Below are 14,822 nucleotides of genomic sequence, written 5' to 3' on the forward strand. Positions count from 1 at the left end.
GCGGGGGGATGTCCTGGCGCCTGCCGAAGGGAAGGGACGGAGGCTTGAGGCTTCCCAGACACCCAGTTCCTGCTCACTGCTGCGCTGCAGAGGCCTCATCCAAAGAGAAACTTTGGTGTGACACGAGTGACGGGGCTGGGGCTGAAACTCCAGGATGTGCCACCCAACCATTACCCACTTGCGAGACAGAGGGGCCTCAGGGAGTTCATGAAGACACCAGGAACATCCCTGGAGTGTCACAGCTTCTCAAGATGCTTGGTATCAGGAGGTTTGTCTTTGTCCTCAGCACAGGCTGGCCATGGGACCAAAGTTTGGTTTGACATCATGCCAGGCGTGTCACACGGCAGGATATTGTCTGTGTAAAGATAGAACATTTATTAAAACAGTCATTAATGGAGCAGTTTGGATGTCTGAGTCATGCATGGAACAGTTAGGACTCATCTGGCATCACAGGTGAAAATTCCCCATTGTGAATTCACAAGAGGTAAAATTTAATTGTGTCTTATTCAACACGAGGTTACAAATTAAAAAACATTTAGTCTTCTGTAATTGAATCATCTTGCAGAAGAGTATAAACCATTCTGGGAGGAGAGCTGCCACCCTTGCAGAGCTCCCACCCCATTTTGCCACGAGGGGAGCAGAAGCCTGTGAAGCTTGAAACAGTCCAAAGCAGAAAATCCACTCATTTGGGATGTCCATGGAGGGCATTTTGAGCTGGCCATGGCAGTTTCAGTTAATGCCCAAGGAGCTGAAATTGCTGGCCATAGCAGGGGATGATCTGCAGAAGACACCCAGAAGTTACAGCATAACCACATTTGACTCCCAACCTGTTTCCTGCCTGAAGCCAATGCACGTTCATTTTGCTGCTTCTACTTGTCCTGGTTTCACATGGAGTGATTACAAGATGGCTCCTGCTGGCTGCAGCAGGAGTGCAGAAATTAACCTTTAATCCCGCTGAGAAGGGCATAAATAAATGCAGCAGAATGAATCTCGTTAGGGTGAAACATGTTCCAGGATAAACTGCCCCATTTGTGCTGGCATATGCCCTAAAGTGCAGGTTTAAATGGGATGACTCTCACTCCCTCACTCCATTCCTACAGGGATGGGAAATGCTTCTGTCTCTGCTGCACCCTGCCCTGGTCTTCTACTGCCAAAAGGGGGTAGCAGCCCCCTCCCAGGGCAGCGTGTAGCCCCAGTGATTTACTGCTGGAAAAGCTGCTGCATAGATGGTGAAGCAGAGGAAGGAGCTTCTCACCAGCTTGAGGCCATCACCAGTGGCTGCCAGGCCCTGCTGTGCCCAGCCAGGGGCTGTGGCCGGGGGCTCTGGAGTGATAGCTGTGCCGTGTGACAGCAGGAAATTACTTTAATCTTGTTGGCGCAGGGAACAGTGGGCAGGAAGCTGTGGTGGCCCAGCTTTGTGTGCCTACAATCCTGCAGTGCTGAGCTGGGGTCCATGTCACTGTGTCTTCTGTCTGTGCATGGGGATAGCAAAGACAGCCTGGAGGGACCACCCTTTCTGTCCCCAGGGACAGCAGTACCTGCTGACATTGAGTAAGGGAAAGGAAATTAGAGTGCCTTCCCTGTGACATCCAGAGGTAGGATGGCAGGACACAGGGCATGACCTGGCTTTGACTCCTGGATGGCTTTCAGATCTCTGAGAAAGTCACGCTGAGTTGAGCTGCAAAGCCTGAGGTGGCTGTGCCTGGAGGGGATGAACAAACAGCTGATTACACCTCACCTGCCTGCAGGTAATGGGGAGTTAACTGAGGCCTTGGGTGTCACAGCACAAGTCCACCCCAGTAGGTGCCTCAAGCTCTGCTGATCAGGTGTGTAACTGGAGGCATTCTGTGAATTTGAGTGATTGCTGAAAATAGGAAGGTGATCACACTGGCTTCTGCTTCATCCAGGAGGTTTTAGAAGCAGCATTGAGAGCCTCTGGCAAGGTGCAGGACCAGTGTGTAATGCACGTGCTTCATTTCATCCAACAAATGGCATGCAAAGCAACCAGGGTGCTCATTATAGAATGGTTTAAGTTGCAAGGGCCCTTATTTACCTTTCCTTTATTAAAGCCCTATTTACCTTTCCTTTATTAAAAAAATATGCTTGGTCCAGGTACCCAAAACTTCTGAAAAAATAAGAAATCAGGAAATAATAGACTGTTTGGATCTCTGCAAAGCCCTCCAAGAACATGTCTCCAGCACTGACTGAGAAGGGGGTCCCAGGGCACCCCTCCAGCCCCAGCTGCCCACTCTGGTTTTCCCTGCAGGTCCCTAGGGTGGCCTTGCTGCATCTTAACCAAGCCCCTGACATGAGTTTTCCCCAAGCCCAGGGAGCTTTGCCCCAGCCATTCCTCCTGGTGATGCTGAAGTCACCGGGTAAGTGCTGAGCACCTGAAGAAGCATTTTCCAGCCATGTCCTGGGGCTATAGGTCAGCAGCAGCTCAGTCCTTGCAGCTCCTAGGTGCCTGAAGGCCACAATCTGAGTGAGCCACAGGGCTTCCTGCCACACCATGAGCTTGGCGCTCGTTAGCTGGGGTTGGGAAGAGCAGTTGATGAAGTGCAGTGTACAGAGACAATCCTTCAACACAGGCTCTGTGCCAAACAGCAGAAAACAGGGAAATGAATCACAGAATATACTGACCTCGAAGGGACCCAAAGGGGTCATTGAGTCCAGCTCTGAAGTGAATGGCCCATACAGGGTCAAGACCTCACCTTGGTGTTATTGGCACCATGCTCTGACCAACTGAGCTAATCTCAGGGTCTTAATGAATGAGCAGAAGCCGCTCATTCTCCTTCCCCAAGCCACCCTGTTCTGGCCTCCCCCATTCCACTGAGAGTCTCTGGGACACCTGCTCCAGGGCCCCAGGGATGTGCTCAGACACCTACCCAGCCCCAGTGAAGTGGACTGGGAGGTGCCACCAATCACCCACACACACCTCTGGTGTCTGTATGTGCCACACCTCAGCTCCTCAAGGTGGCTGTTTCCATGTTGCTTGTCCCTTGGAATGGATTTGCCTGAAACCTCCTGCCTGAAGTGGTTTGTCTGTGTTGTAGATCAAGAAAATGCAACATGCACTGTTTCACATCATTAAAACTCCTCATCAATCTCCTTGGGAGCCCCTCTGGTCCCTTGAGTGGTTGCACTGGGGACAAGAGGTGTGCTCCTTACTTAAACTGGGAAAGACTACCAGTCTCTGAAGAACCTCAGTGTCATGCTGAGGTTTGGTGGCCAGAGTAAGGTCCATGAGGCACAGGCTCAGCATGGCTTCTCCCCCACTGCCTTGCCCCTCCCAGAGGTGCCTGAGACCTGGCTGGCTCAGGTGGTCTCCAACTCAGATCCACAGGACTCCACAGCAGTGTCTCCTCCCTCTTCCCTTCTCCTCTCTACTGGCATCAAAGGGATGCTGGTAGGGAGACACAACTGTGTCTGGCCAAACACACACACAGGTGAAGGGCTTGGTTCAGCCCCTGCAGAGGCAGGGCTGTGTGGATGTGATGTGGCTCAGGTGAGTAGTAAATGGGGGTTGTTACCAACTTCGGTCACATGCTGCCTGGTGGCTGGGACCCCACTGCTGCCAGCACTCCACTGCTACCAGTACAGAGCTTTGCTTTGGCTCGCAGCCCCCAGTGGGCACAGAGACCTCTGCCTAGCCCCCTGACCCACACTGGAGAAGAGCTGTGAGGCACTCAGGGAACCTGTGGTTATTTCAAGGCTGGGGACAGTTCCTTCCCAGGACACCTGTGGGACAGAGATGTGCTCTGCAGTGGGGAGGAGCTGCTCTGTGCTGCATGGTCTGGATGAGAGGCAGTAACTGGCATGAGGTGCAGAGCAGATGGTTGATGATTATATCTATAGGGCAACCACTACCCTTCCAGCCCCATAAAACCTCCTCATGCCACCCATAGATACCCAGAGCCCATGTAGCACCCAAGGGTGAGGGGAAGAGATGGGGCCTGGCTCCCCAGCTGGTCTGCCAGGGGAGAGGGCAGCAGGCTGGCCTCATGATGCACTTCCATCCCAGAGAAACTGCCCAGCACCTGAGATAGGGATGGTCCCTGAAGAGCTTGGGATTTGCCTGAGGCTCTGAGTGTGGTTTCCAGCAGTGAAGGACCATGGAGGAGTTTACCTAGAGGAAGTACTGTGAGTGCCCTCTGGGACTGACCACAGCCAGGAGGTGACCTCACTGGAAAGAAATCTGGGTGTTACATTTGCTGTTCTCTGACAAAAATACCTATTTCCCAAAGTTGAAGGTGGGATGGAGGTTCTGCATTTGTCGCATAAAAAACGGACTTGCTTCTATATTTAGAATTTGGGTCACCAGCAGCTTTCTGCCAGGAGACACCAAAACAACTTTGAAAAACAGGGCTGCAAACCGGCTTTGGGCCAGGCAGCAGCATCCGGTCGGGAAGGCTGCCCAGGGAGGCAGCTATTTGGGGGAGTGGTCAGAGGATAGGTTGGCCGCCTTTCGCAGCAGCGCCCAGCCGGGGCGGGTTGTCCCTCCTGGCTGGGGACGCTGCTGAGTCCGCTCCATGAGCAGCCCCGTGATCCCAGCCCGGCGGCGCTCTGACTCAGGGCACCCTGGACTGACACCTCCTTGTTTTCCACGATCTCCTCGCTTGGCTTGGGGACAGAAGGAAATAGCAGCTGGTGAGATGAGCCCAGTAATTTGACCCAAGGCGATTTTGGGGTGTGTGTCTCAGCATGGAGTAACCTTGCTGGTCGGGGTGCAGCAGCCGGAGTCACTGCCTCTGAGGCGAGAGGATGGTGTGGGACTGGACACGGCAGCACCCTGTCACCTCCTGCCACTGCCACCCCCCCACCCCCAGAGCCCGGCGGTGGGAGGCGGGAGCTGCCACAGACAACGAACGCACGGAAAGCTTTGCATTCTCCCTGACTACGCTGCAGGAGTGGGGAGTGGGGAAGGCAGCTGCTGCTCCGTTAAAAGCCACCGGCCACGTTGGCTCCTGATAAGTGTCCTCATAAGTGACTGATACCCAGCTTCAACCTTCCACACCATGCCAAGAGAAGGAGCCTGCTCACCCTGCTGCCCCTCACCCCTCCACTGCCGGGGCACGGCCAGTCCTTCCTGCTCCCTCGCCTTCACAATGCCCCGAGGCTCATCATTCCCCACCTCCCTGGATCCCAGCAGCAGCTGTTAGCTCCAGGGTCCCCCAGCCTCACCCCAAAGGAGCTCATGCCACAAGCCATAGTGGGGGGATGTGCTCCACAGGAATGGATTGTGCTCCATAGGAGTAGGATGTGCTCCATAGTGGTGGGATGCTCTCCACAGGGGTGATGTGTACTCCACAGGGGTGGGATGTGCTCCATACAGGAGCACATGGGTAGTGCTCCACAGGGTAGTGTGCTCTCCATGGGGAGGGTGTTCTCCATGGATGAGTTTTTCTCCACAGAGGGAACTGTGAGTTCCATCGAGCATGCATTAGCCCAAAGGGCACACAATAGTGTGGAGGCAAGGAACAGACCCTGGCTCAAGGCTTGCTCTTCCTGTAGCCCTTCAGACTCCAAGCAAGCTGGACAAGGACCTAGGAGCCCTTGGGAGCCTTGGCACTCAAGGGTCCCCCAAGACTGACACTCCTGAGGGGCTTTGGTGACGGTATTTGTAGCTTCTATAAATCAGGACAGCTGGATTTTTCAGTGTTTGGATCACACATCTCTGGCCCTTCTGCCTGCTCCTGGGTTGAAGTGACCCCCTTCAGACAGGTGCCATGAGGTGCCCAGTGCTATGCCCAGTGAGTGGTACTTTATCCAAGTGTGTTCCCAAGTTGCCCTCAAGTCTGTGTGTCCCAAAAGTAAAATGAGCATTTGAATCAGCATTCAGGGCCTCTTTAAGGTCAAAGTTAAATCCTGCCTAAGCCAGGTCAGTAGAAGTGCAAGCCTGGCCAAGCCTTTATCACCGAAGGTGCTGCAGCCCACCGGGTCAGGGTGGGTCATGCTGTGATGCTGCTGGGGCCCTGTGTTTGTCTGGGTTGGATGAACCTGAAAGCTGCCACCTTCCACATGACAGCATTTCTGGCTCTTTTGACTCCTGCCACATATTTGTCTTGTGCAAGATGAGGTTTTGGCAGTCAGTCCTGCTGCAGAACAGTGCTGAGCCCTGGGATCCACCCAGGCTGGGGAGTCTCAGCCCTTTATGGCAAGAGTGGAAGAAAAGGCTGGGCTGAAGCTGAATAAAAGAACAACCACTCAATCACCTGGCCAGGCCTCCCACAGTTCAATCTGGATTTGTCTGAGCCCCAGGAGTGCGCACTGTGAACTGTGAGCCTGTCTGGACTGAGGCACATGATAGTGCTGACCATGGAGGACTTAATCCTCATCTTCATCTGTTCATAGTCACATATATTTGTAGTAATTTTACTTTAAATCCCTCCCTGGGACAGAGGCAGGAACTTCCTACACTCAAATTCAAGCCTGCACAATCATAATCAAATGAAATTAAACCTGGGTCTTCCATTTCAGGGGATGGGGAAATTACAGGGTAGAAAATCATTCTTCTGTAGCTGCCCAGCCTTGATTGTCCAGCTAAGGCTTGCTGGACATTGGTCAAGGTATTGTGTCCCAGGGGGACCAGTTTTCCTGCACTTTGCTGGCACCATCCAGGTATGCTCCTTCTCTTTGCTCCTTGCACCTCACGATACAGGGTCACACCACACCTTCCCCAGCAGCTGGTGTCCACAGAGGACACTGCTGCTGGACACCACCATGCTGACATGGTGACATGGTGACACAGCCCAGCTCTGGAGTGGAGACAAGGCTGCTCCATCAGGCTTTCCTCTGGAAGCCTGTGCTCCCACCCAAACTGCATGGCCTGACCATTAACATCCTCATCTGAGAAGGTCTGAGTAAAGTGGGGAAAAATGAACCCATCATCCCCAGCTGAGTAATTCTCTGTCCTTCAGTTTGGTTTTATCCTGATGTGGAGGGGCAGGGCTCCCCAGAGAATCCTGGGAACGAGCTGGGAACCTTGTGCTGGCAGGAGCTGACGGAAGCAACCTTGGGATGGCCATGCTGTGCTCAGCTGCTCTGGCCAGGTCACCAGCACCAGCTCTGCTCTGCTTTCCCTTTCTTAATGGGTGAATTTTTGACAATCTAAGTTGTTCATGCTGGAGTAGGATCCCCGGGACAAAGAGAGGACTCATCCACCACTCAGTGGTATCCTCAGCCTTGGAGGATCTGTTCCAGCTGGGCTGATGGTTGTCCTTGTGTTGAGTCACCTTGACTCTTCTTTTGTTTTCAGACTATGACATGCCACCATGGTGTCTGAGCTTCCTGTCCCAAAATTAGAGGCAGCCAGGAGTGAACTAGCAGCTGCCCTGACTGAGCAGGAACCTAACTGTTCCTGCAACCCCAAGCCTCAGCCTTGCCTGGGTCTTCCTGGGGACAGGGACTACATGCCTGCAGCTTTCACTATGTGCTTCCCTGATCCATGATTCTGGGAGGATTCCTGGCCCACTGGGATTTCATGCCCATTTGGTTCTTTGTCTCAGTCTCTCCCTGGAGAGACCCTTGCTCTCAGTACCTTGTTGAGAATCACTTTATATCCTTCCTGGAAAAAGATTGTAAAGTCAGGTGTGAAAAAAGGAGATGAGGGAACTGGAGAGCTGATGGAGAGCCTGGAGCAAGTTCACCAGTTTCCATATGGCAAAGATCCCTCCAAAGGAGGGATCTTCTTCCTTGTTCCTCCCGTGGGTGTGGTTAGGACCAGTCAGAGTCTTTGGAGTCTCATGGCACAGATGGCACAGCTGTGAGGTGATGCCAGACCAAGAGACCTCCCATGCCTGATGCTCACAAAGAAACAGGGTGGCTTTGGGAGGCATGAGATGGGTGCTCCAGGTGCCTGGCACCACCACTGTGGTCCCAGCTTGCCCAATGCTGGCCCCAGCCTCCAGGGACCCTGGGGCTGTGCAGGACAGGAGGACTCTGCAACCTCCTCTCAGCTGCTTCCAGCAGCACCAGAGTTTGCTCCCAGGTGTCACCCTGGAGTGAAACCCAAGAGAGTTCCCAATAAGGGAGGGCAGCTATAAATGTCCTGTCCTCTGTAGGTTTCACTATATTGAGGGTGGGAGAGAACACTAAAGTCTCCTCCTAATCCACAGTCTGGTTTTGTGCTGAGATGAAGGGAAAAGATCCCCTGTGACCATGCCCAGGGTTCCTCCCCCCAAGTTCCAGTGTCTGTGCAGACACCAGTGTGTGCACATCCCTGCACGTGGCATGGCCCCAGGACACCCCTCCAAGCCCTGCCCACCACCCACCCCAATGACCTGAAAAATACACCCCTACTCAGATTAAAATTAGCTTAGGGATGTTTCCAGTCAGGCTAGCAATTCTGCTCGGGGGCAATATTAAAGGCATGGCTGGATATGTAACAGTCATGGCCCTGGCTGGAGAAGGAGAACAGCTCCCACACCACAACAGTGTAAGATATGGAACCACTACTACAGCCAGCCAGGCATGGCAGCCTGGAGAGGGGGGCTGGAATTTGGCTGCAAATGGCCAGGCTCCATTTTCTACACACCTGGGGATGTTTGGGGATTGTAGTTACTCCCTCAGGCTGAGCCACAGGTACAGGCCTGGGGAAGCAACATTGCAGTGCACAGCCACATTAGGGCCATCATGGAGAAAATTCCCAGCCCACCACTGCACATCTGATGCCTGACAGGAGATGAGCTGGTGGATGTCTGGCCGCAGTGCCTGAAGGTCTCAGATGAATCAAGCCAACACAGTCCTGATCTCATCCTGTTTCTGGTTCTCCTCCTGCTGCCCCTCTCCCACAGACACAAAACCAGACCACCTTGCAGCCATGCTGCTTTGTGCATGACCAGGAGTGAGCCCCTCCATATAGAGCTTTGCCTCATGTGCAGCCAGCTCCTGAAAACCTGAGCACAAGCCACCCCACATGCTGGCAGTCATGGATGGTGGATGGTCAGTGTTAATGGTCGTGTTTGCTCGGGCTGCTGCCAAGCACCTGCTTGTTCTGGCAGAGCACCCTCCAGCAGCCCAGTACCGAGGCAAGGAGAGGCATCCTGCTGTGGTGGGGTGCTGGGTGAGCCAGGCTCTGCCATGCTCGTTGGGTCCTGAGGGGATGAGGCTGAGGTCACCCCCAGGGCAGGTGGGAGACAGCAGCTCTGTCCTTCCATGAGCCCTGGGCTGGCCTTGGCGAGGTGTATCTGGTCTCACCACACCAGGCTGGGGTGGAGGTAAACACTGCAGAGCTGGGTGACAGGACTGAGAACCCTCAAGGACTCTATGGCATTTTAAACATCCTCCTCCAGACACTGTGAGAGGCAGAGTCCTGCTGTGTATACCCTGGCACATTGCTGAAGGACTGTGTCACCCTCCCCTGGAGCCAGCAGAGTAATTAGGATCACTGTGACATTGGAGATGGGACTTCAAATTTGAGGAGAGGACAAGGGGAAAGTTTTTCCTAAGCTCTTCGGGCACCATCCCAAGACCTTTGATACACAGAGGAGTTTTAAAACACTCACAATCTCTGGTAACCCCGTGCTTCTGGGTTACATCATCTGGGTGCAGGTCGAGTGTGAGTCTGATGGCAGACACAGCCAGACACAGCTCTGCAGTGCTCTCCCTGCCTTGATCAAGCTTGGTGGTGGCACTAGTCTGGCATGACTTGCAGGAGCACTGCACTGGCCAGCTCCACTCCAGGGCATGGTGGCTCTGCTGCTCAGGACCTCTCTAGGTGGGTGAAGCACCCCTGGCCCTTGTGTCACCACACTGCTCTGCCCCATCACAACAGCAAGACCTGTCTCCCTGGCACAGGGATGCTGGGAACACATGTGCCTGTCACTTTGCTCCTTGGATGGTGGCCTCCACAAGCATGGCACTTTCCAAGAAGCTGACCTTAAAAAAAGCAAAACACAGGTTCCTGCTCTCAGGCATTTCCATCAGGTCTTGGCAGGCACACTGGTCCTGCCAGCCAAGCTCTCCCACCAGGAGGGTGGCTGTCACCAAGCCCAGCCACCACTGCCTTATAAGTACCCTTCACTGAAATTGCCCTTGGATCCCTCTGCTCTCTCCATGTTGCACATGGAGATGAAACCCTCAAGAACCACCAAACCACTCCAGGCAGAAGATGCCCCTGCATCTTCTCCCATTCTCTCCCACATGAAGCCCAGGTTTCTGCTTCTCTGAAAGTCTCCTTCTCTCTGAAGAAGAGTTAGCAAAGACCTTTTGTGGTTTCCAGGCTTAGTTGCTCCATCAAAATGCCTTAAAAATAATTTTCTAACCTTTTTTTGAATATTAAGGAAGAAGCCAACTGCTATTTGCCTGACTTCTCCTTAACCCCCTTCCAAATTTTTGAGTACCTGAGGATCCCAAAAATGGAGAGGCTTTGACCTGTGATACAGTTGAGCACAAGAGGAAAAAGGGGCCCTAAGTCAACACACAGCCCAAAAATAGAACAAGGGTTATCTGAAAAATGCACTAAATATAGACAAAAGCGTTTCAGCCCCAGCTGCAGCCAGGCCAGCACAGCACAGGGCTCAGTGTCACTTGCAGACAGGATTTTAAAGGTCCACGGTCCCAGCCAATATGCTCAGAGCAGGTTCATGTCATACCTCAGTTGGTTACAGCCCCACTTCGCTCTGCCTTGGCCCCCAGGGGACCCAAAGTGAGTCCCCGGGGGTGCTCCCAGAGGAGGCAGCAAGCCGTGCTCTATACAATTCCAGGTACATGGAACTTCCATAGAAGGTCTGCACTGGCTTTTGGAGGGCAAAGGTACAGATGATCCTGCTGGGAGTGAGACGAACCAGAATTCCACAGCCACCAGACCTCTCAATTCACTCAGAACTTCACAACCGACTTTGCTGTTGGTTTAAGCCAGAGGGGAAGGTGCAGGCAAGGGCTCCTTTCATCCAAGTCAGGTCATTCAGCTCCATTTACAGCACAGTGGGAAAACTTCCAGTTTTCTGGCATTTTACAGCCCTGTGAAAGCCTAGTCCTTCCTTCTGCCCTGCCCAAAGTGGAATGGTGACCTGCTGCAGAAGCTTTCAGAAAGGGGGTCCAGGCAGCCCTGAGCCCACCAGCCCACCACTCAGCCCCTGCAACATTGCTGCCTCTGGACCATACAGAGGGAATGTCCCCAGTGGATCCCTCCTTGCCCAAGTTGAGGCACTCAAGCCAGGTCCAGGAGGGAATTTTTCCACCTGCAGCCTGCCAGACCCCTTGACCTGATAGCTCCACCTCTTCTCCATTTCCTGCCCATCGAGGTGACCCACATGTTCCAAGGACAATAGGCATGGTCCCTGGGAGGAGAGGGGAGCACCAGTGGGCAACAGGACAGAAGAAAGGGAATTTCATCCGTGCAGTCCTGAGGCACTGGAAGACTGCTCTCCCAGGAGATCTCCAGAGCTCTGGGTGAGCACCAAAATGGATCTATTAGCTCTGCATGTTTCTGGGATTTGATGATTTTTGGTCACCAGCTCCTGGGATTTAAAAAACTCTCCCCTAAGCATAAGGACCAACAAAGGTGGAAAGAAGCTCCTAAAATGTGTCTTATAGGGCCAAGTCTTGCTATCTTTTTGAAATGAGATAGGAAAGTTTCCTTGAAAAAGGTACAAGATGCTTTGAGTTGCCATGGCTTATTGCCTGCAGCCCGAGTGAGCCGTGGCAGCCTGGCATCCTCCTCTGCCAGTGCTGGCAGCAGATCCAAGGAACAGCCTCACCTGCAGCAGTGGGGTCTCTTTTGGGAACAAAGCCACACCTGGAGCACAAGGCTGCCTTCCTCCCCTGATGCTCAGAGACGCACTTTATTTGTAGGATTTTTTAGGATTTTTAGGTAAATGCACACTTTTCCAGGCAGGTCTGATGTAACCAGCTCAGCATGGAGCACAAGAATTGTCATCGCTCCCCATGGCACTGCCCTCAGGAGCCAAGGTGCTTCCCCAGCACTTCTGCTCTGAACTCACATCAGCCCTTCCTGACCTCTAGCTGCAGCCACCCAGTTTCAGCCACTGAGGGAGCTGGTTTTGCAACACCAGAAACACAAACAGCCTCCAGGACCTGTGCCCAGATCTCCCCTGATGCCCCAGACTTTCTGAATAACTTCTTTCATAAAAACAGTGTCATGACAGGGTGCAGATAAGCTCTGACAAACAGCGCCAGGCATTCCTGTCCTCACCTGTCCCTCATGGGACCGTGACACCGCATCATTAGAGTTGAGACCAGGAAGGGGCTGTAAGGCGAGGGCAGCACAGGGAGTTGTCCCATGGGTGTGCAGGGCGGGGTGCTGGCTGGTGGATGAGGAGAACCTGTAACATGGAGGAAGAGGAAGTGCTGCTGTTGGTAACTCCAGGGGCTCATGGCCCTTGCAAGGCTTCTCCCTTCCCCTCCTAGGAGCAGGGTCACCACTGCGGGAGGGGCATTGGAAATGGAAAGGAAACAAGCACTTTGTGGGACTCAGAGCTGAGAGTGCTCCAGCAGGCATGGGTCACCATGCCCACCTGCCCATGACCCAGGCAGGCAGAGGGACGGGGGCAGAGCCTCCTCTGTGCGCCATCCACTTCTCAAAGTAACAGGGCTGGACTCTGTCTGGATGAGGGCACCATGACCCACATCCAGCAAAGCACGTGCATGGCTGGTGATCAGAGCCAGCTGGGATGAAACTAGGCAGCACTGGGCATAACTCCCCTCACTCCACTCCTCTCCTGCACCACTACCTGGGCAGCAGCTCCAGCACTAGTGTGGGATTGTGCCTGTGTGCCCAGGGTGGGGTTCAACCCTAGGGAAACTTCTCCAACAAGGACACCAAGGAGGTTGTTATGGCTTTACCCAAAATGAGGGGGATCAAAGCATGGATCCGATGGGAAAAATCACCCGCATATACTTCACCCAACTCTTGTCTCTGTATTAACAACCCCATGTCCCTGCAACATCATCCTAGGCAGCTCTCTGTATGCCTTCCTGGACAGACATTATTCCCAGGAAATAAAGTTCTTGTGAATTTTATTCCAATAAGTCTTTTTTCTGGTCTCATCCAAATTAAAGCAATGAGAGCAGAGCAGCAGCAGAAAGAGTATGTCCAGGAGTACTGCTGCTTTTCTGGCTACAAACCTCTCACCTGGGAACCCTCACACACCTGGATGAAAGGTTCCTGCAGAACTGCTTCTCCTGTGAACCCCATTTTGCCCCAGTCAGATAATTGGTGTGTTGTGTATGACTTGGGTCATTAAAATACCCCTTTTTACTTCCTGCTCTTCTGCACCTGGAGGCTGCTGTCAAGGTGATGCAAGAGACGGCTATGATTGCAGCTGGGTGGCACCAGCACCTGCCTCGGGTGTTGTTCAAGAGAGAACTGTGAGGTGGTGTGAAAATAAAGCTGGAGACAGAGGCTGGGAGTTGGGGGAGATATGGAAAAGCAATAGAGAGACTAGAAATCATTATTTTGGTTCTTAAAAGTATTTCAGATGTGCCTAATTCATCATCCCAAGCACTGCAAATGAGATGAAGCAAGAACACTGTCACTCCCTGCATGAGGCTGGCATCAGTGGGGCTGGTTCAAGAAGTGACCACTACAGAGGGACACTTAAAGATACATTTTTCTTTAGGAAGATCCTTATAAAAGCAATGAGACTCAAACTGTTTCTGTGCCCTTCTATAACCAGGCACCTAAAGGTGGTGTTTTCATTGTCACCTCTTTCTGACAGAAATCTGAAGAAATACAAAGGTGAATCATTTTGCCTTGCCTGTCCTGCTGCTCTGGGATCAGGCAGCAGTGGAGGAGAGAGACCAGGTCAGCGCCTGGGCCCGGGTCCCCTCCCTGCCCACGCCCAGCAGGCCTGATGGGTGGCACCAGCACGGCTGGGGCTGTGCTGGGTTCACGTGGCAGCGAGGACCGTGTCCAGCAGAACATCCCCACTGCCCTGCAGGCAGCTGAGCCTGGGCAGGAACCGGCAAAAACACGGGGAATCACCCCGGGGACAAAAACTGCAAGAGACTGGCCTGAGCAATCTGGCCAGGCAAGTAGAGTCAGGAGTGGCAAGAAGCAGAACAGACAGGTTTGGGAAAAGGACAGCACCTCCTCAGAGCTTCCTCCAAACATTCTGCGCGCAGCCTGGACTGGTCCTTCTGCGGCCAGATCGCCTGGACGGGAGTCCCTGTCGTGGCCATCAAACCCCCCGTGGCTGCCTAGGGAAAGCAGCAAAGCCAGTGGGGTGGGTGGGAGGCAGAGCAGGGCACCCCCAGGGTCTGTCTGTCCTGCCTCCTGCCACCCCAGCACAGCCTTGACCCGCGGTCAGAGAAGGCGGGTGAGTCCACGTGCGGGTGGGAGGGCAGTTGCGGGATGGAGGGGGCAGTGCCCAGCTTGCACTCCCCCTCTTGTGGGCCCTGCCGACCATCGTGGTTACCGTGGCAGATAAGGATGGTCTTGGAGCACGGCACTGCGGTAGCAGAGGTGCTGAGGTGGCACTTACACAGACTGGAATTACCTTCCACCTGAGGAAGACTGTGAGGCTCCATTCCCCTTCTTGTGCCTCAGAGTCCCTCCCTGTGAGAAAAGGCTGTCATGGGTAGAGGCAGGCAATAGGTGCACCCCAATGGGACAGCGTCCATCCAGAGAGCCAGGGTGCACCCCAACAGCACAGGGTGAACCCAGTGTTTGCATCCTTCCTGAGGCAGGACACGAGGCAGAGGGTTTGGCCAGGGCAGTGCTGCAGCACAGGAGCCCTGGCTGCAGGGATACTCTGTTGTGACAGCAACTGGGAGGACATGGTTTTCTGATGTTGGCTATAAACATCCCATTGCTTTCCCAGAGCTCAAGACCCCCCAACACTCTGGACATCAGATGGGGA

The sequence above is a fragment of the Zosterops lateralis genome (genome assembly GCF_965231275.1).
Source record: "Zosterops lateralis genome assembly, chromosome: 16".
Lineage (NCBI taxonomy): Eukaryota > Metazoa > Chordata > Aves > Passeriformes > Zosteropidae > Zosterops > Zosterops lateralis.